Here is a 21,850-nt window from a genome sequence, read left to right as displayed (position 1 = left end):
AATTTTAAAAAAATATTTTAAACTTTTTCTGACAGGGGACCCCAGACCATTGGATTGTGCAGGATGGCCTCAATGCCATCAGTGATTGATTTTTTACTTCATTTGTGCTAGAAACTTCCTAAATGACTGCTCCATTTTTTGTGCCCTTTTTCCTGAGGCCACAACAGGAGAACTGAGGATTCCCGTATCTCTTAATCCAGAATATGCTCCTGATGTGTCAGTATTTTATCGTCACTCAGATCAAAGCTGAGGTTTATGAAGGGAAGGAACGGTTTCTGAACTCAAATCTTCTGTACTTTCTTCTTCGCACTAGCCAATCTATTCTTTTCTGCTTGGATTTATTTCCGCCGGATGTCTTTCTTTCCTATTTACTTTACTATTTACTTTATCTTCATTCTGCATTAGTAGAATTTTAGATCAGATTTCTGCTACTGTTGAGATCATGTTATTTGTGTCTGTGATCTTTTTTCCCTGAATTATGTCAGAGTAAAGAGTAGCAGAATCACAGGACTCGTTCAGTAAGCCTCAGCCTGGAGATGAGGTGTGACTGTTTTTCTGGACTGTTTCTAGAATTTTCCTTTGTATTCTAATCTGTAACACTGTCCTCCAGTTGTTCATTGATTTTCTCAAGCAGGCACCAGTTACGTCTCACAACAAATTGTGAGACTTGTTGTTTCTGTTTTTGGCATATTAAATATGTCACGGGGAGCTTGCAAAACTCTGCCGTGCGGGCGAGATACTCTCGGTAGCTTGCTGGGCTCTCTGAGAGGGGCGGAGGAATCGAATCTGAGTCAGCCATGTCGGCCACGTTCAAGGCAAATGCCTTAATTGCTGTGCTATCACTCCAGCGAAGGTTCATTAAAAAATAAATCAAAGACCTGAAAGAGAGAGCTAAAACTATAAAACTCTTAAGATAAAATAGGATTAATCTTTATGACCTTCAATTTAGTAAGAACTTCAGTATTCTAATCAGTTCTTTGAATTCTCTGTGGAAGAATGGGAGTCTGCCGATGAGATAAATTGGACGTATTTCTTTCTCTCTTATTTTTAAACAATTAGAGATTTTTAGAAAATTCACCATTTAAGCCAGTAATTAGACAGAGAGCCAGGATAAAATTTTTACATTGTTTTCTCACTACGATAGCTCCAGAGACTCTAATTCCCTTTCTGAGCACAGGGGAACCCCCTGCAGGTCTCCTTGCCTGAGTAGGGTGGTGGGATCAAAGAAAAACACAGGAAACATTTCACACATCCATAAAAATGTATGCTTTCCCTGTGTTCTGCCCCAGCATTCCATCTCTGCCACAGGCAATTCTCCCCCAGTCCTGCCCTCAGACACACCCTCACATTCCTCCAGGAATGAACCAGCTTGCCAGGGTCTCCCCTGGCCTGATCTAAGGCCTTGCTGCTGAGTCCGGACCTCTCCGCTGGTGTGTCCCCATTCCCTTTCCCCCTCACATCTCACCTCTGCAGGCTAAGGAGCCAGGTCTGAGGGTCTGCAGTGAGCCCTGCACACTTGGGATTGACGTTGTGCTTTTCCAGCAAACAGCATGATTTTGGTCACCAGATAGCTACTGCTTCCCCACAGAATCTTGTACTAACCTCTTGGCCATTATGGGCACATGTGCCTGCTTTTGGTTGATAAAACCAGGTTGGTTAGATCTAGCCCGTTGGGTTAGGTGAAAAGAGCTGATGCTTATTTTCAGTCTCACTTGTCTTAGGGAAATAATATGAAATTTTGTTCTCCTCCCCCTTTAACTCTTTTTTCCAAATCCTAATATTCTAAGCCTTTACTAGTGGGCCAGGGGGTGGGGTGATGATGGCGGGTAGAGGAGTCTCCATAGCATGCTGGGTCTACCAGGGTTATGTTAGGGAGTTTTCTAGGAAGGTCATGTAGTGCCAGGGACCACCAAGGGGATGCATACATGACAGACATGTGCTCTGTCCTATAGAGTGATATTCTTAGCCTGAATGATATTTCTTTATAAAGAACATGATCTCATTACTGAGGTGCCCTAAAATATTTTGTCTTTCAAATCTGGCAGTTTTTTTCTCAGAAAAGAGTGAAGTTTCTTTCATTTGTTTTTTAATAAGTTGTTTCTTGGTTGTTTATTTTTGGTATATTTTGTATGAGCTCCCATATATCCTGGTTTTCTTATGTGCTTACGTATGTGTATCCTGTTTCTTTTACTGGGCCATACATACATCCTCTGCAGCAGGGTATTTTCTTAAGGTCTTAAATCAAAGTTCTATGCAGCCCTCCTCACTGTCTAGCATAATATTTCAAGCATATGATGTATTTAATGCACATTTATAACTGAATGAAGTAATCCTCAAGGGCACAGTGAAGCAGGATAGTATTCATTTCTAGTTCATCTCTAGCTTTGATTTTTTATGTTAGTTTAGGAGAAGATATATAAAAAGAAGGTGGGGGGAGGAGAGGAAATAGTTGGACAACTGTCTGTTACTACCTTTCTAAGGTTCTCAAGCTTATTGGTTGATGTTGTTGAATAGACATTAGTCACCTGGGTTTCTTCTTCAGTAGTTAAATAAAATGGATGTACTTTTAAAAGCCAACTCCTCTTAGTAGTTTGGGTGCTATGTACTCTTACTTTGGTCTCATTGGTCAATGAAAACTCAGCACCCAATGTTTTGAAGGGAACCCGGTATGTATATTACACCCAAGAAGGCATTTCTTTGGTCTTAGCAACTGTGAGGTTGTTATAAGTTTGAGGAATAAGAATGAAGCTTCCACCACATTGGACCTTTCTGACTTTCTTTCCACTTTTTTTTTATAGCTTTTTAAAATTTTTTTAAATTTTTATTAGTGAGACATCATGAGGTACAGTTGCAGACTTACAAATTTTTGTGCTTTTGGGTTTCAATTATATAACATGATTTTCTTTCCACTTTTGAAGGGAAATAAACTAAGGTGCTAGAGGATAATAAGTGGATCACTGTCACTGCCTTCCCATTGTTCATCGATCTGCTCGAGCAGGCCCAGTAACATTGTGAGACTTGTTGTTACTGTGTTTGGCATATTGAATACGTCACAAGTAGCTTGCCGTGCAGGCAAGATACTCTCAGTAGCTTGCCGGGCTCTCCGAGGGGGGCAGAAGAATTGAAAGTGAAGGAATCTCAGGTCGGTCAGGTCGGCCGCATTCAAGGCAAATGCCCTACCCACTGTGCTGTCTCTCCAGCCTTAATAAGTGGATATACTAAAGAAAAGGTTAAGGTATCAGTTTACCATTATTTGAGTTTCATAGCTCCTATCCACTACTCCACCTCAAGAGACAACTTCTTATAGCAATCCCGGGACAGAGGAATTAGGAATTCTGTTGATTTTCCAGCCAAATTTTGGTGAGTTGATTGCCAAGGGTCTTGAGCTCTACTTACAGGACCCATGGAAAGAATTACAAGAAGTTAGCTAATTGTGAGGTCAAAAACACAATGTTCCAGACTGCCAATTGTTCGTAAAATATCTGAGAGGAGTTCAGCTCCAATCACAAAATTGGAAGGCACTGTCCTAAAAGTGCCTTGTTTCTGATGCCAATTTCAAGTTTGGTAGGGAAAGGGGGTTTTCCCATTCTGCCCTCAGGTTTCACAAGTTATTAGAAAAATTCATAGACTTGCCAAAATCAATTATACTCACGGTTGTGGTTTATTATAGAGAAAGCATACAGATCAAAATAGTCAATGCAAAAGACACAAATGGTAGACTGGGAAAGTCTATAAATTTTCCTCGGAGACATGTTAGTCTCCAATTATTGATGTATGGCAATAGGCCTAGACCACAGTATCCCCCTTCTCCATGCTCACCTTCCTTAGTTTCAGTTACTCACTGTCAACCACAGTCTGAAATAAAAGTTTGAGAGAGACCACATTCACATAAATTTTATTACAGAATATTGTTATAATTGTCCTATTTTATTGCTGCTTATTATTAAACCTTTATTGTGCATAATTATTGATAATTTTATCACAGGTGTGTATATATAGGCAAACAGAATATATAGAATTTGGTGCTATCCATGGTTTGGGGGTCTTAGAATACCTGACCAAGAATAAGGAGGACTATTGTATCGTCAGCCAGGCTGATTCATCTGAGCCTGGGTATCGATCACACTGGAATTTTGTATTGGAATTTTATTACAGAAATGTTAAGTGGATGATCTCAGACTCCATATCTACTTCATAACTCAAATCCTTTGCTAAAGCATAAATGGTCTTCCAATGATGGTCTTCACTTGTTAGATTAATGCAGATGTCATAGTATTAATTCACCTACAATAGTACGTAGTAAAAATTTGGCACTAAATGGAACAGAAGTTCTAGTCTGTGAAATCCCTAAAATCACATGTAAAATTTTGCAAGTATGTTTGCCTTGAGGTTTGGGTGGAGAACTCAGAGTTCATACATTTCAGGTTTTAAAGAGGTCTGTAGCACTGTAGCACTGTCTTTCCCTTGTTCATAGATTTTTTTCAAGTGGGCCCAGTAACGTCTCTATTGTGAGACTTGTTACTGTATTTGGCATACCAAATCCGTCACGGGTAGCATGCCAGGCTTTGCCTTGCCGTGCGGGCAAGATACTCTCAGTAACTTGCTGGGTTCTCCGAGAGGGGTGGAGGAATCAAATCCAGCTATGTTCCATAAAAGGCTGAGACTTTCTGGCCTTGACCAAAGTCAATTCTCCTCTATACCACCACCACGGCACTATTCCTTTGAATTCTCGAGTTTCTCTTGCCAAGAGAAAGGGGCTCAGAGGACACAGTTCCTGGGCTGGCCTGGTAAGTCCAGTTGTGCAAGGATCTTTTTTTTTAAAAAATACGTTCTTTTGGGTAAGTTTTAGAAGCATCAAAGCAAGTGATTTTTATGTTTTTACCTGTGTTCTGCAGGCCAAAAAATTTTCTTGTGCTAAAATAAACAACCGGGAGTTTCATTAGACTGAACAGAAGGAAGGAAGAGGTTTATGTTTCATACATTTTATATTATATAACAACACTATTATGTGAACTTAAATTATTAAATATATTTAGTTTATTTTAATCTATTTAGTTTATTTAAACTTTAAATATAGTACTAATACTATAAATAGAAATTAACATGTTCGATCCTGAACATTTACAATAAGCATTCAACTCATAATATAGCCCCTGAAATAATAAGCCACTTATTCCATGTCTAAGATATATATATCCTAATAAGTGACTTATTACTTATATATTTGTATATTGAATATATATGTCAAACCTATATAAAATCACCGTTAGGTATTTATTAATCTACAATGACTGAATGACTGCACTCATTTGTGGAATATAAACTAACATAGTATAAAACTAGCATTCAAGGACAGTAGAGACAAGGGCCAGGAGGATTGGTCCACAGTTGTAAGTCCACGTGCTGGAGAAGAGGGCAGTTGGGATAGAGAAAGGACCACTAACTCAATGATGGTTGGAGGAATCACTCGGAAAGGGAGATGTGTGCTGAAACTAGACTAAGGACTAAACATGATGGCCTCTCAATATCTGCATTGCAAACCATAATGCCCCCAAACAGAAAGTAAGAAATATAGTGCCTGCCATGGTGGTGGGGGGTGGGGGTATGGATGGGGTGGCAGTGGTGGGAGGGATACTGAGGACATTGGTGACAGAGAACGTACACTGGTGGAGGGATGAATGTTTGATCGTTGTATGACTAAAACTCAACCAAGAAAGCTTTGTTACTATTTCACAGTGATTCAACTTAAAAAAATCCTATTTTGCATCTTTGAAAGTTTTTATATAATTATAAAAATTATAGCATGTTTGTGCTAGACAGGACTTGTTCTATTCTACTGAAATATTCAAGGTCTTTTTGTAAAGAAATATGCCTACTCAAAGAAGAATAGAAAGAGCTATGCTTGGAATATCACGTTTCACTCAAATGAGAGAAAGAATCCGGAGTTCTGACATCCGTCGACGATCAAGGATCAGGGACGCTGTCTCATTTGCCAAGGTGTCGAAAATCAGATGGGCTGGTCACGTAATGAGATTTAAAGATGACCGTTGGACTAGAGCTGTTACTGACTGGATTCCACGGGATGTCAAAAGACCGCGTGGCCGCCCACCTACCAGATGGTCAGACTTCTTCGTCAAGATCATGAACGATCGGTTTGAGGCCCTTCGTGTTCCCGGAGTGAACAGATGCCATTGGGCTACACTAGCACGCGACAGGGACAAATGGAGACGTTACTGGCACCCGCTCGAGCAAATCGACGACTAACGGGAAGTTAAGTGATTAAGTGAAGTTTGTTTTGTTAAATTCTTAAAACATTATTGGTTTGAATCTACATACTATGGAGTTTTTATTTTATTTTATTTTTACCATTTTATTTATTTATTTTTAATTTATTTATTGAATCACCACGAGAACAGTTACAAAGATTTCAGGTTTAAGTCTCGGTCCTACAATGATCAAACACCCATCCCTTCACTAGTGCATATTTTTCACCACCAAAAACCTCAATATACCCCCCATCCCACCTCTCCCCATGGCTGTGAGGCAGGTGATTTCCACTTAACTCTCTCTCTACTTTGATTACATTCATTGTTTTGACAAAAGATGTACCATTATTATTTGGAATTTTCTCCCAACAATCAAACCTGCTGAAAAGATATCACAAAATAATTTGTTTTCTATTGCTGGTTATGAAGATCATATGATGTCACGATTTTGGATTTCTGATATTTTACTAATTAAGTCTGGAGGAATTTCTGCCAAAATCTGCATAGTTTCAAGATTGGTTTGTATGCCTCTGGGTCCATGGCCATGCCAGAGAGCCGCTCTTGGGGGGCAACTCGTGGTGTCGGCAGGACAAGAAGGACCTGCCGGTTCTGCCTCCCCATCCCATGAGGCCGCAGTTGCCCCGTCACCTCTGGCTCATACCTGTCTGTCTAATAAGCTCTGAGGCAGCAGCCACCATGCCACCGGGGGGCCGGGTGCGGAAAGGCGGAAGAGACAGACACACTTTCCCTCCCGGGGGAACGTGGCACCATAGCTTAATGCATAGTCCATTCACATCTCTGCCAAAAACTGCTGGGTTCCGAATTGGGTCTGTGTGCCTTTGGGGCCATGGCCATGCCAGAGAGCCTTTCTTGGGGGGCAACTCCTACTTTGGACTTTTTAGAATCACAGTGACTTTAAGAAATATAAAAATCCATCATAAAGTTTATATGGAATCTATGGAATTCACCTGCCCCCAAGAAATCCCCTCAACAAAAAATCTAAAAAATCAAAGTTGGATGTCCTACAATTTCTGATTTCAGAGCTTATTACAAAGTTAAAGTAGTCAAAACACAGTGGAACTGCCATAAAACTGGACCTATAACCTAAGGAAAGCAGATAGATTCCTAAAAAATCTCCTTTAATACATAGTTAAAATGATTTCAACAAGAGTGCCACGGAGAAAGAAGGGTTTTCAAAAAGTAGTACTGGGGATACTACATATTCACAAACAAATAAATGAGGTTTGACACTTACCAAACACAAACACCATATCAAAAGAAATAAAAATTTAAAAAAAACCCTCAAATTGCATCTCAAAAAGTTGCATAGAAAAAATAAAATAATCCTCTTAATTCAGTTCTTAGCTAGCACTTCCAACTTTTCATCCAGCATTTTAAAAAATATTTTATTTATTTATTTTGTGTGTGTGGAAGATTGTTGTATTTCATCCTGGAGTCATTAAGCCTTTATATAAGAGATTACAAACATGTTTGTTAAACTCAATCAAACGTTGTATGCTACTCAGTGGTGTAGAGTATGAGAGGTCAACGCTCCAGGAATTCTAAAATTTAGGATATGTTTATACAGCAGATTGATTCATGGGTGAGGTCAATGTTGCTCTCTTTAGGGAGCTTTATTTCTGAATCTCCGGATCATGGCCATTGATGAAATTATATGGTGCTAGGGGCAGTTTGTGGGTGTGACTGCCAAGTTACTGATAAACTTGGGAGCTGGGGGCAGGAGGCCCATTCCCATTCAGAGTGAACTTGGAGATTTCAGTCATGAGTCCCACATACCTGGGTTTTTCTGCAGATTCCCTCATGGATGAGGTTTGTCTGAACCTGTAGAGAGTGCCCATGAGAATAATGGTGGTTGGGGTTCTGGAATTTTTCTGCTGCCAGGGCTCTGTTGGGGCAAGGATGGAAACTCAATCCGTCCCCCTCTGAGTTGCCCCAGTGAAGACATCCATTCAGCATCATTTGTGTTTAAAATTGGTCTGGCACACAATAGCTTCTCTTACAATGAACTATTATGTTGGTCCAAACAATTTCATTTAGGCAATATGTTAACTACTTGAGTAGTAGCACTGTAGCACTGTCCTCCAGTTATTCATCGATAAGCTCGAGTGGGCCCAGTAATGTCTCCATCATGAAACTTGTTGATACTGTGTTTGGCATATTGAATACATCATGGGTAGCTTGCCAGATTTTGCTGTGCAGGCGAGATACTCTCAGTAGCTTGCTGGGCAGTCCGAGAGGGGTGGAGGAATGGAACCCGGCTGGACAGGGCTGGCTGATCACAAGGCAAATGCCCTACTGCTGTGCTATAGTACTAATAATAAATTTTTGTCAGGATAAACAAGATTAAACGTTAAAGGTGCAAATTGATCTTAATTCTAAAAACAAAAAGGCTAAAAAGAAATGGATTGGAATAATAACAATGGGTATGCTTTAGATGGAGAAATCAGGCACTAGTTTCATATTTGTTGCTTTATTTTGGTGTATTTTCCAAATTTTCTACCATGAGCGTGTGCTTTGATCATCAAAGCATTAAAATTCAGTTAATGATGTTAGTGGGACAACAGGCAATGCTGTCTGGCACCATTCAGCATACTAACAGCAGTAACCAGAGTACAAAAGACCAACTCTTGAGGGGGTGGAACACAGATAATTCTTTTTTTTTTGGTGCTTTGCATTTTTTTACTTGCATTTGAGATCTTCTTACAAGCCTAGCTTTTCTACTAGGAGTATCCCATGTTTTTCTGTCTCAGAGCAAGCATGCTACCCTCATATTCAGGGTCTAGGCACATAGATATTTGCTGGAAATAAGAGGGAAAGGCAAATAGTACTTAATGGTACGGATGGTGGAGAGAATGGTTCTGGCCACCACTGACCCACAGGAGGCTCTTTGACCTGGTTGATGAAATATCTCTCCACTCCACAGAAGGGCCAGACAAAAGAGAAAGAAGAGATCAGGAAATACTACAAAACCTCCCTCCAGGCTACATATAACACACGTTATTATCTAATATAAGACACATATGTGTATTTATGCATTTGGATATGTGTATGCACCTTAATTTTGAAAATGTACATTGTGGACAGTTTTCTATAATTATAGGCATAGTTATACATCAATTGTTTAATGGATGCTCAATTCACTGAACATTCCACTGCATAAATGCATCTTTATTTTTAATCGATGCTAATGTGTCAGGAATGCAATAAGCAGAGCAGACACAATGCTACCCTCATCATACTAAGGGCTAACACAAATATAGTTAGTGCAATGTCGGAGAGAGAGAGAAAAGTCTTTTGAAACACTCCTATTAGTGAATGTCCCAGTTTATAGGTACAGTTTACTTATTTTTCATAGTTCATCTTATTCATTTTTATGGTATGATATCCCAGAGACTCATCTTTTTTCCTTGCTGTATCCTCAGTGACTAGCATAGCTCTGGTGAATAAAGAAGTCAACAAAACATATTTCTCTGAATCAATTCCCAGAAATGGAATTAGAGCAGATTAGCTGAAATCTAAGATACTAGCTTATTTATGTAGACGATATCAAAGAAAAATGAACCAACAGATCACAGACTTTTTTCCCCTTACATATACTCCTGTTCATATATATTATATCAATAGCATCTTCTATTAATATTTCTGCAGACTTTCCCAGTGACAAATATGTTGGTATGAAAAATGAGGCACTATTCTTACTCCAGTAAGTTTAAATTGTTGGGTGGGGAGTTAGGAAATATAAATAAATAAATGTATATATATTCCCTACATATAAAACAAGCTATTGTTTGTCAAGCCAACAGAGTAGTACTAACTAAATGGGTTAACAAGTACATTCCATGGTAATTCAGAAGAGCACAGGATGCCCGAAATGCATACCCTCCATTCCTGGTAAACTTCTGTCTCAGAATTTGCTTATTGTATGGTTCTACAGTGTACTTCACACACTGTATAACCATACATTTTTGTCTGACTTACTTCCTTTTTGTCTGATTTAGTTCACTTGGCTTAATGTTTTCAAGGTTAATTCATGTTGTACATGTTCATAAACATTTAAAAATCAGTCTTTAAAGTACATATTAATTGGGGAAAGTCCCAATTTTGTTTTGATATATAGTTAAATTACATGACTGAGTTGCCTAGTTCTCAAAAGTATGAATGATGCTTGGGTTGTCACTTGAGTTGTTTTACCCTTCAGGCTTCTACAAGGAGGCCATCAATTCTACTAGAATTCATAATTCTGTTAGATTCCTCCTCAAAGACTGATTCCTTTTCAAAGAGTCCACACAGAAATGCTGTTCTTTATTTAAATATTTCAATCTGTGGCCACCCACAATCCTCTTTTCATTGGTCTACAACTTTTTAAACTTTGATTCGTGATTTTACAAAGTTCAAGATTCCCATAAACAACCTTTCCCAGAATGAGGATATTGGATTCTTTTGAAAATTGGAAAAACCTGAGTCTTCCTCCCTCGGTCAGTTCTCTTTCAAAGCAACAGGTAGTGTGAGAGAGAAGCAGCTGGCCTCTGACTGGGCCACAATAACATTCCCGCTACCGTCAACCATTTCCTTCCCCTGTCGTCCAATGCCTACTGCTCATTACAGTTCATTTGTTCTGACCTTTGTATTTTAGTGCAGAAATGCTTTTCTGAACTCCTATCACTATCAAAAGAGGGATTTTAAATTTTACTATTCTGGGAAGGGTTTTTTGGGTCACACCTGATATTGTCAAGTTAACTCCTAGCTCTTGCTGCTCTTGGTCTGGGATTACTCCTGGTGGGGCTCAGGGGACCACATACAGTTCTGGGGATCTAACTAGAGTCTGCTGCATGCTGCACGCTACATGCAAGACAAGTGCCTTATCCCATGTACTATTGCTATGGCTCTATCACTATCACTATGGGTGACTCTACAATTAATCTGCACTTATTTTACCTGCACTCATTTTAATCTGCACTCATTTATTCATATTACCTGGTGGCTCTGACTGATATTGACTTTGCAGTCCTTGATGAACTTCATTCTGGTCATTCATCAGTCCTTGATGAAGTTCATTCTGGGCATTTATGAGCATGACACATATCTATGACACATATCTTTGGCTGTTCCATGAATTTCTCTTACAGTTTTTCAGTTTTAGCCTGTGGGTTTTTAAAACATTTTTTTAATTTAATTTTTTCATGGATCACTGTGGGATACAGTTACAGACTTACAAATTTTTGTGCTTCCGTTTCAGTCATACAATGATTGAGTGCCCATCCCTCCACAAGTGTCCATTCTCCACCACCAATGCTCCCAGTATCCTTCCCATCCCTCCCTTGTTCCCCTCTCCCACCCTACACTTCTGTGACCAGCACATTCCCTTTTACTCTCTCTTTCCTTTAGGGTGTTGTGGTCTGCAATGCAAGTATTGAATGGCCATCATGTTCGGTCTATAGTCTACTGACGGCAAGTATCTCCCATCCCAAGCGGGCCCTCTAAACACCCTTTACTTGCTGTTCCCTTCTCTATTTGAGCTGTCTTTTCCCACAGCATGTGAGGCCAGCTTTCAAGTCACGGAGAAAGCCTCCTGGTACTTGTCTCTACTATTTTTGGGTGTTAGACTCCCATTCTGTTACTTTATATTCCACAAATGAGTGTAATATTTCTATGTCTATCCCTCTCTTTCTGACTCATTTCACTTAACATGATACTTTCCATGTTTATTCACTTAAATGTGAATTTCATGACTTCATCTTTTCTAACAGCTGCATAGTATTCCATTGTGTAGATATACCAAAGTTTCTTTAACCAGTCCTCTGTTCTTGGGCATTCAGGTTTTTTCCCCCCAGATTCTGGCGATTGTAAACAGTGTAGCAATGGACACACAAGTACATATGTCATTTATACTGTTTTTTTTTGCCTCTCTGGGATATATTCCCAGGAGTGGTATTGCTGGGTCAAATGGGAGCTCAATTTCTAATTTTTGGAGAGTCGTCCATAATGGTTTCCAAAAGGGCTGAACCAGTCGGCATTCCCACCAGCAGTGAAGGAGAGTCCCTTTCTCCCCACATCCATGCCAACACCAGTTGCTTATGTTCTTTTGGATGTTGGTCAGTCTCTGTGGTGTGAGATGATATTAAAATCACTTAATCACTTAATCCCTGTTATTCATCGATTTATTCGAGCGGGTGCCAGTAACGTCTCCATTCATCCCAGTTGTGTGCTAGCGTAGCCCAATGGTATCTGTTCGTTCTAGGAACATGCAGAGCCTCAAACCGATCATTCAGGGTCTTGACGAAGAAGTCTGACAATCTTGTAGGTGGGCATCCACGTGATCTTTTGATGTCCCGTGGAATCCAATCAGCAATGGCTCTAGTCCAGCGATTGTCTGTAAACCTCATTACGTGTCCAGCCCATCTGATTTTTGATGTCTTGGCAAATGAGACAGCGTCCCTGATTCTTGAGCATTGACGAAGATCAGAACTCCGGATTCTATCTCTCATTTGAGTGAATTGTGATATTCCAAGCATAGCTCTTTCGATTCCTCTTTGAGAGACCCGAATAGCGTTCTCATCCTGTTTTCGTAGGGTCCAGGTCTCTGAGGCATATGTTAATGCAGGAAGAACAGTGGAATCAAAGAGATGTGCTCGTAGCTGGAGGTTCTTTGTTCTTTTAGTTATTTAGAAGATGCCATCATTGACAACATTGATGAGGAATACGATCGAATGATTCAGCACCTCCATGATTGTGCGAGGAATGTTAAGAGAAAGATAACCACAAAAAACCGCCTTTCTTCGAACACTCTTGAACTTATTCGCCAACATGGCTTGGCACATGCCTCAGGCAACCACAAGCGAACATCCGAACTGGCAAAGCAGTGCAGAGAAGCCATCAAGAATGACCTCAAAAACAGGAGAGCAGCAGTACTGGTAGAAGCAGCAGAAGCTGGGAAAAGCATTTGTAATGCCCGCCTATCCTTCACCAACTACAAAACCAAGATGACTGCCCTCCGACATCATGATGGATCTATCACATCTTCCAGAAGGGCAATGGAGAAGATTATTCATGACTTCTACTCAGATCTCTTTAATAGCCACGTCCACTTGCCCACATACCACATACCACATGATGGATATGTTGTTCCCAATGTTCTCCCTTCCGAAATCCAACATGCCATCTCGTCGGTAAAGAAACAAAGAGCACCTGGCCCAGACAAGATCAGACCTGAACACCTGAAAAATTTACCATCAGTACTCATCAATACATTGGCTCGGCTCTTCACACGCTACCTGACTGAATGCAAGGTTCCATCCCAATGGAAAACCAGCAGGACTGTACTACTATACAAGAAGGGAGACATCCACGACATTGGCAACTATCGCCCAATCTGCCTATTGTCTGTCATCTACAAACTGTTCACTCGAGTCATCCTGAATAGGATTAGCAGAACACTATATGAAGGACAACCATGTGAACAAGCCGGATTCCGAAAAGGATTCAGTACCATCGACCATATCCACACGATTACTAAGCTCATTGAGGTTTCTTAGGAGTTCAAGATGCTGCTCTGTCTAACGTTCATTGATTTAAAGAAGGCCTTTGATTTTGTTGAGACGGAAGCGGTCATGGAAGCCCTAGCCAATCAAGGCGTACAAACTCAATACATCAGGATCCTTCGTGAGCTCTGTTGCGGATTCACTACCAAGATCTCACCATTCTACAAAGAAGTAATCATCCATATCAAGAGAGTGGTTCGGCAGGGTGATACCATTTCACCAAAACTCTTCAGTGTCACCCTCGAGAACATCATGCAATGACTGGAATGGGAAAGCATGGGAGTGAAGATAGATGGTCGGCAACTACACCACCTCTGCTTTGCTGATGACATCGTTCTAATAACACCAAGTATCAGCCAAGCAGCACAAATGCTGAACGACTTTGACCATGAATGTGGAAAGGTCGGACTACAGCTGAATCTTACGAAAACAATGTTTATGAGAAACAGCCTTGTTCCTGACGCTCCATTCTCTCTCAATGGAACCACCATCTCCGAATGCAACAGTTATATATACCTAGGTCGAGAAATCAACATGATGAATGACCTGGCACCTGAGTTGCGCAGGAGGAAGAGAGCGGCTTGGAATGCCTTCAAGAACGTTGAAGAAATAACTAAAAAAAAAAAGATATTAAAATATCACAATAAATTGTTGTTTTGATCTGCATCTCCCTGATGATCAGTGATGAAGAGTATTTTTTATGTGCCTATTGGCCATTTGGATTTCTTCTTTAAGAAAGTTTCTATTCATTCTATTGCCCAATTTTCTTCTTGTAGATGTTTGGATGTTTTCTTCTTGAAGAGTTCAACCAGTCCCTTGTACATCCTTGATATCAACCAGTTCAACCAGTGCCTTGTACATCCTTGATATCAACCCCTTATGGAATGGGTATTGGGTGAATATCCTTTCCCATTCTGTAGATTGTCTTTGTATTTTGATCACTGTTTCCTTTGAGGTACAGAAGTTTCTTAGTTTAAGATAGTCCCATTTGTCTATCTCTGTTTTCACTTGCTTGGCCAGTGGCGTGTCATCTTTGAAGATACCTTTAGCTTCAATGTCGTGGAGGGTTTTACCAACCTTGTCTTCAATGTGCCTTATGGATTCCAGTCTGATGTTAAGGTCTTTAATCCATTTTGGCCTGACTTTTGTGCATGGTGTTGGGTAGAGGTCTGTGCCCATTTTTTTTGCATGTAGTTGTCAAGCTTTGCCAGCACCATTTGTTAAAGAGGCTTTCCTTGTTCCACTTCACATTTCTTTGTCCCTTATCAAAGATTAGATGATCATATATTTGAGGGTGTGTGTAAGGGTATTCCACCCTGTTCCATTGGTATGCAGCTCTGCCTTTGTTCCAGTACCATGCTGCTTTAATTATTACCGCTTTGTAGTAGAGTTTGAGGTTGGGGAAGGTGATGCCTTCCATCTTCTTTTTCCCAATAATTGCCTTAGCTATTCATGGGGGTTTGTTCATCCATATAAATTTCAGGAGTGTTTGATCCATTTCTTTGAAGAATTGCATGGGTATCCTTATAGGGATCGCATTGAATCTCTATAATGCTTTGGGGAGAATTGCCATTTTGACAATGTTAATTCTTCCAATCCATGAGCAGGGAATATGTTTCCATTTCCTCATGTCTTGTTTTATTTCGTGAAGTAGAGTTTTTTAGTTTTCTTTGTACAGGTTCTTTACCTCCTTAGTTAAGCTGATTTCGAGGTACTTGATTTTCTGAGGCATGATTGTGAACGGGATGTCATGCTTACATTTTATAGCAATTTTAAGATTCTAATTTTGAGATTGTTTTAGGTATTCTCCTCTTTTCCCATGTTATGCTCTTCTTTCTCCTTCATTTCTGTGAAATTTCCACCTGTTCTTTATAGTATAGATTGTTACATCCTCCTCTTTGAGTCTTCCCAAACTAAGAAATCTTCCCTTTCCCTCTGTGTCTGAAGGCTTGAACTCATCCTTTTCCTTTGTTCCAAATCACCCACTTATGGCCTTTATTTAAGTAGTGCTAAGTAGTGCTCTTTCTTTCATTCAGGAAAGAAACTTTAAGTTTTCCAATCAGACTCTGTCAGCACCTAGCACAGGGCATTGCACATAGTAGGTCTTTGGTACACATTGAAAGATTGCATTTAAAATGAAACTATTTTTTCAGCATCTAATTTTCTTCAAAGTCTGTTGATTTAAGACTGTTTGGAGCAGTCTGTTGTTTTTCCTGATTCTTGCATTTTCCTTTGTTTTTCATGGAACATGTAGGCCTGATTTCCTGTAAGACTTTGCAAATAAATATCAAGGTCAGGGGCTGGAAACATTTCTGTAGCTATCATGCCACCTCTCGATTCCACTGGGCCAAGAAATGCTTTCAACCCCAGAGGGCAGAAGTTTTTCAAAACAAGACTGTGCCAATAAGGGCGTATTCTTCCTCCATCAACCTATTCCCCCGCCTGCTCGCATTTTAACTACTTAGGAGAGAATGAAAATTCTGCAAAATCTTTGGTATTTTTGAATCTTGAAGTTGCTAGGTGATGGGGCCTGCAGTGATTTCTCAGTGAGAGGTTTGGAAAGACAGCAACCTGGGGAGGCCCTGAAAGAGGCTCTTTCAGAAGAGCAGAGGAAGGTGCGGGCCTCCCTCCCCCCTCAGTTACCTTCCCCCTTCCTTCTTCTCCTCCTCACCAGGGGCAGTCTGGACTTCTGCTCACAGGGACTTTGACCTCTGTAACCTCAGCCTCCAGCACATCCGATTAGAATAAGTTCAGCGGGATCTTAGACAATGGTTTAGTCCTTTTCTAATATCCTAGAGGACACTATAAACCTCCCCTCTTTCCTGGGGCACACGTCGTTCTTCATTTTGCTTCTGCTTTCCTATTCTCAGTCTTCAACACTTTGTTGTTTGAGATGAACTCTGTGGCCCATCCTTTGCAAATAGAGAAATGCAAAGGACCCAGTCAAGGGATCTTGTCCTAAAAGATCTTTATGCCCCATTGATGCAGATCTTTAATGGGAAGTGCCAGTAATGGGTGGATATTGGAGATGCTACAAAGGCTTTGCCCAGAGACTGTAGAAATTATGGCACACACTACCTTCACCTCAAGGTTACTTACATAAAGGGTAGTCAATAAAAACCTTCATTGGTAAATTTGAGTATCCTTATCGTATCTTTAGTCTGGTCCTCTTCAATTAAAATGGACAAATTTTCTTCTTTATATGTAAAGGGTTTCAGTCCGATTGTTGAATTTTCTAGAATCATCAGTGAAAACACAAGACATATTAGCACATTACTAATTCTTGTCTCTCAGATACTTCACTACACACCACACACAATGATATAGCAATGATATATAAAATTATTTCCCAACAAGCCAGCCCTCCAGTTCTGAATTAAAAAGATTTTTTTAGGAATAATCAGCATCTTCTCAGGTATCCTAAATCAATTACCACATCCTTATATATGACAACTTATGCACATCAGATTCTTTACAGGAGTGGTGTGAAAGTGGGAAGTAAGAGTATCTGGGAATCCAACTCTGTGCTCTCTGATTAGCACTGCTTCTGAGACACCAGCTACATCAATTTCTTGTTTTTATCCCCAGAACTGTTCTAGGAAAAACCATCAGAACAAGCTTGTGTTTTTGCAACCAAGTTCCACTATCTTCCAGCCTGAGTTACCAATTATTTTACTTTAGCACAGAGGATAGGGCATTTGCCTTGCACACAGCCGACCCGAGTTCAATTTCTCCATCCCTCTCGGAGAGCCCAACAAGCTACCAAGAGTATCCCGCCCCCATGGCAGAGCCTGGCAAGCTCTCCATGGCATATTCAATATGCCAAAAACAGTAACAAGTCTCACAATGGAGACATTACTGGTGTCTGCTTGAGAAAATGGATGAACAACAGGAGGACAGTGCTACAGTGCTACTTAATTGTGCCTGAAATTGGGCTGAATCGATAGCACAGCAGGTAGGGCATTTGCACACGGCCTTGCACACGGCCGACCCAGGTTCGATTCTCGGAGAGCCCAGCAAGCTACTGACTGTATCCCACCCTCATGGCAGAGCCTGGGAAGCTCCCCGTGGTGTATTCGATATGCCAAAAACAGTAACAAGTCTCACAATGGAGATTTTACTGGTGCCCACTCGAGTAAATCTAGGGCAGTGCTAAAGTGCTACTTAATTGTGCCAGGGTGGTGGGGGAGATGCCTACCAGCATTTTCTATTCCTTTTATCCAATTTTGGATGAGAACTATGCCCTCCTCAGTGAGGGTTCTCCCATCTCCCAGTGAACATTCATTGTTGTGCTTCTTGTCAGCCATCACAAATTCAAATTCTATGCAACTTTTATCTCCTTGGATTTTTCCATGTGCTTACAATCTAGAGAGGCCTTTTCCACAATGTTCATCTTATCACACATCTGTTCCTCTACTATACTAGTCACTGGGGGATATCTCCAGACCAATCACGACTCTTTCCTCACTCTTTACTCAAGGCAAAACTCTCTTGACAATCAAATGCATTTGTGTTGGCGGTAAGGGCATCGGCAAGGACAACTGGGAAGCAGAAGGCATTGGAAGTAAAGGTCAAGAGCTAGAAAGCTTATTTTGAAAGTTGCCTAGCACTACTGGGTAAATGATTTATATTGAACATCTTTCTCAATTTCCAGTTGGCAAAAATCAACAACTTCTTGTCATTGTTCAAGTCAATCTTGGATAAATCAGACTAGAATCATTGGAATTGTTCTCAAGATGTGTTTCTTTTATACTTAGATGATTTCAATGATCAATCACTTGAGGACGACAGGTATATAAAAATTATAACTTGTTGTTGTTTCTTTTTCTGCACATTCATGGGGGAGGATGGAGGAGAGTGGGTTCCCCATAGAGTGTACACCACTAAGCAACCACTAAGCAACATTCCTAGCCCTTAGAACTTCCTTCATTAGCGAATTTACACTGAGGTCACTGCAAAGTCTGGCTAAACAGCACACAAATGGAGATGCTAAAGCTGAATTGGCAGATAGTATCAACACAGGCAGATAGTATCAACACAGAAAATCCTAGGTAACTTATTTTTCACACCTGGTACACACACACACACACACACACACACACACACACACACACACACACCACATGCAAGCACACACATGTCATCCCAGACCTTGGAACTCCATGTTAATCCAGAATAGGAGACAGGGCAAGCTGGAGAACACATAAGTAGTAGAGGGGCTCCAAATTCAGCTCAGAGGAAGAATTCCATTTTCAGTGCTCTCAGTCTAGCAACGGGCCCACGCAGCCATCTCCCTAGTTGAACCAGCCCACACAACCAGAAGAGAATCCCCATGCAATAGTACTGTCATACATCCTGGACTCCAAGCAAGGCTTGTTCCCCATCAGAGTTCTGTTTGAAGGGCTTTCCTCTGGCAGGCCATCGGTTTTTCTTCTGTTGCCAATAAAAATCCCAGGCACTGTTCTTTCTCCTTCGCTTCCTTCTATTGCTTCTGACAGAGTTTGCCAGTTAGCTGAGGTCAGGATTTCCTTTTTACAAACAACCTGCTTTCAGTCAGCGGGGGCCAAAGGTTTCCTAAATTACAAACCCTTTCATTTCTTCTGCCACAAGTTATCCTGTCAGTTTGTATAATTGCACAGAATGGAGAGAAATGGAAACATTCTGAGACCCTGAGAGAAATGTGCTTTTAAGAATCCTATCCTTTTGCACAGAGCTTTTTACTAAACAGTTCTGAACCCAGACCACCTTAGCTGAAGGTTTTGTAGCTGTGTTTAGAAAGAAATTTCTTACAGGTCTGAAAGGAACCCCGATATCCATGGCATCATCCCTATAGCCTGTTTAAGCAAAGGGCTTCCTTTAGATTCAGGAAGGAAACTGCCGCTTAATAGTCAACTGTATTGAAAAGTAAAAATTTTACGATATTAAAAAATGTGTGTGTAGTGGACATTTAATCTTGATTGGAAGACAAAGTTTAAACCAACCCCTGGTCAGACAGCATAGAATTAAAGGTGCTAAGGTTCATAAAAAAATATCACTAGCTATGGAAAACTGGAAAGCTGTACCAACTGTAGACAAGATGCCAAGTATGTCTTGAAAACAGAAAAAGGGAGCCTTAGGTCACCAAGATAGGTAGTGATATATCCGGGAGACCAACAAGGCTTGTACTGGCTTGAGCACAGTTTCTCATGATCTTGCATTGTCTTATGAGTTGGTTAGAGCTGTGACTCCATTCACCTTTGAGCTCTCTCAGACCATTTTACCTGAATTGTGGTTAAATTGTGGAATATGTAAACGAGAGTTTCCATCAGACTTTAGCCTATTAGTTTAAGCAAGTTTGGTGGCAAACAGGTTCCAGTCCACATGTGTTAACATAGGAACTTGCATAGAGATCCCTGCTCCTATCCTGCTTTTCTTTCTTCTATGAGGGAGGGGGAAAAATCAGACTTTTGTATAATCACAGTATCAAGCCTGAAGTTTTTCTCTGATGAAATCTCTTATCTCCTTGCTAGTGAGTTCCCAGTTCCCGCCTCAGTGATACCTCTGACCCTCACTCTCTGCACTCCATTCCCATCTCCCCGACTCTCCTTCATTTCCTTTATCTCTTACCACTTTCCTTCCCACCCTAGAGCTTTGATGGTCACCCCTCGCCCCCTCCCCACCTTCTGCTTAGATCAACTCCTGCCATGGGGGCAGGGTGAGTTTCAGATCAGTTGTCACTGGTTCTTGAGGTAAGTTATTCTTATTTATTTATTTGCTTTTTGGGTCACACCCGACTTTGCACAGGGGTCACTCCTGGCCCATGCATTCAGGAATTACTCCTGGCAGTGCTCGGGGGACCATATGCGTTGCTGGAAATCGAACCCCGGTTGGCCTCATGCAAGGCAAATGCCCTACTGGCTGTGCTATTGCTCCAGCCCCCAGAGGTAAGTTATTCTTGCGAGCTCCACCTCTCACCCAATTAATGTTTGCATTGAAACCAATTTATCATTAATTTTTTCTTTTGTGATAGCCCTATCTCAGTGCTCGAGGCCAGGGTCTAAACTTTTTCATCTTGGTTTTTAGACTAAACCAGAAGGGTACAATTTTTATAGAAATAGCTTGTGTGGTTAAAAAGGCTGATGGATTTAGATGGGAAAGGGGAAATATGCGTGTGGATGCTTAGCCAGAATAGCAGGTGATGCTAAATTACCCGGAAGTGAGTATTCTCAGCACTACATGTGAAAATCTTTCTTGATTTGTATTGAGTATACATTCATAAATATTCAAAATATTCAAATATTTTCACCATCGGGTGAAAACTTCACAGTACAGAACAATGGAGCATATATTGTTTGGTAGGTGATCACATTGCTGACTGGGAACTGTGACTTCCTTACACTGGGTAGCATCAGAAGTACTATGCCTCATTCCAGTAAGATTTAATATAGAGTTTCCATTGAATGCATACTTCTTTTTTATGATGGTAAAGTTGAAAAAAGAATTCTAAGTCCAGCCACTCTAAGCCTGTCAGGGTTTATCTGGATTTTTTTTTTGGGGGGGGGGTCACACCCGGCAAAGGTTACTCCTGGCTCTGGACTCAGAAATTACTCCTGGCAGTGCTCAGGGGACCATACATATGGGATGCTGGGAATCAAACCCAGGCCGGCCGCGTGTACAGCAAACGCCCTACCCGCTGTGCTATAGCTCCAGCCCCCATCTGTATTGTTTGTCATTGTAATAACTTTGAAGCAGATATTGCTTCCCTCTTTTGACAGATGAGGAAACGAGGACACAGAAAAATTAGCTTCTTATTAAATTAACTGGTATCAGAGGCAGGAGCAGGGATTAGAATCCAGGCAGTATGGCTGTAGTGGCAGGCTACTTAGTCGCGAGACCGCACTCTCTTCTAGCTCTCTGAGGGCTCTTCATAGCTCTCCGTATTTCAGAACTCTCCAGATTCCTCTTATATCTTGCCATTTTCTTTTTCCAATTCCTTGGCAAATTTTATTATCACTGTTACTGAAAATCCCAGTTTCTATTTCTACT

Source organism: Sorex fumeus, unplaced genomic scaffold, assembly GCF_029834395.1.
Source record: "Sorex fumeus unplaced genomic scaffold, SorFum_2.1 ptg000002l, whole genome shotgun sequence".
Taxonomy (NCBI): Eukaryota; Metazoa; Chordata; class Mammalia; order Eulipotyphla; family Soricidae; genus Sorex; species Sorex fumeus.
The sequence above is the reverse complement of the archived record's forward strand: the minus strand, read 5'-3'. Positions refer to the sequence as shown.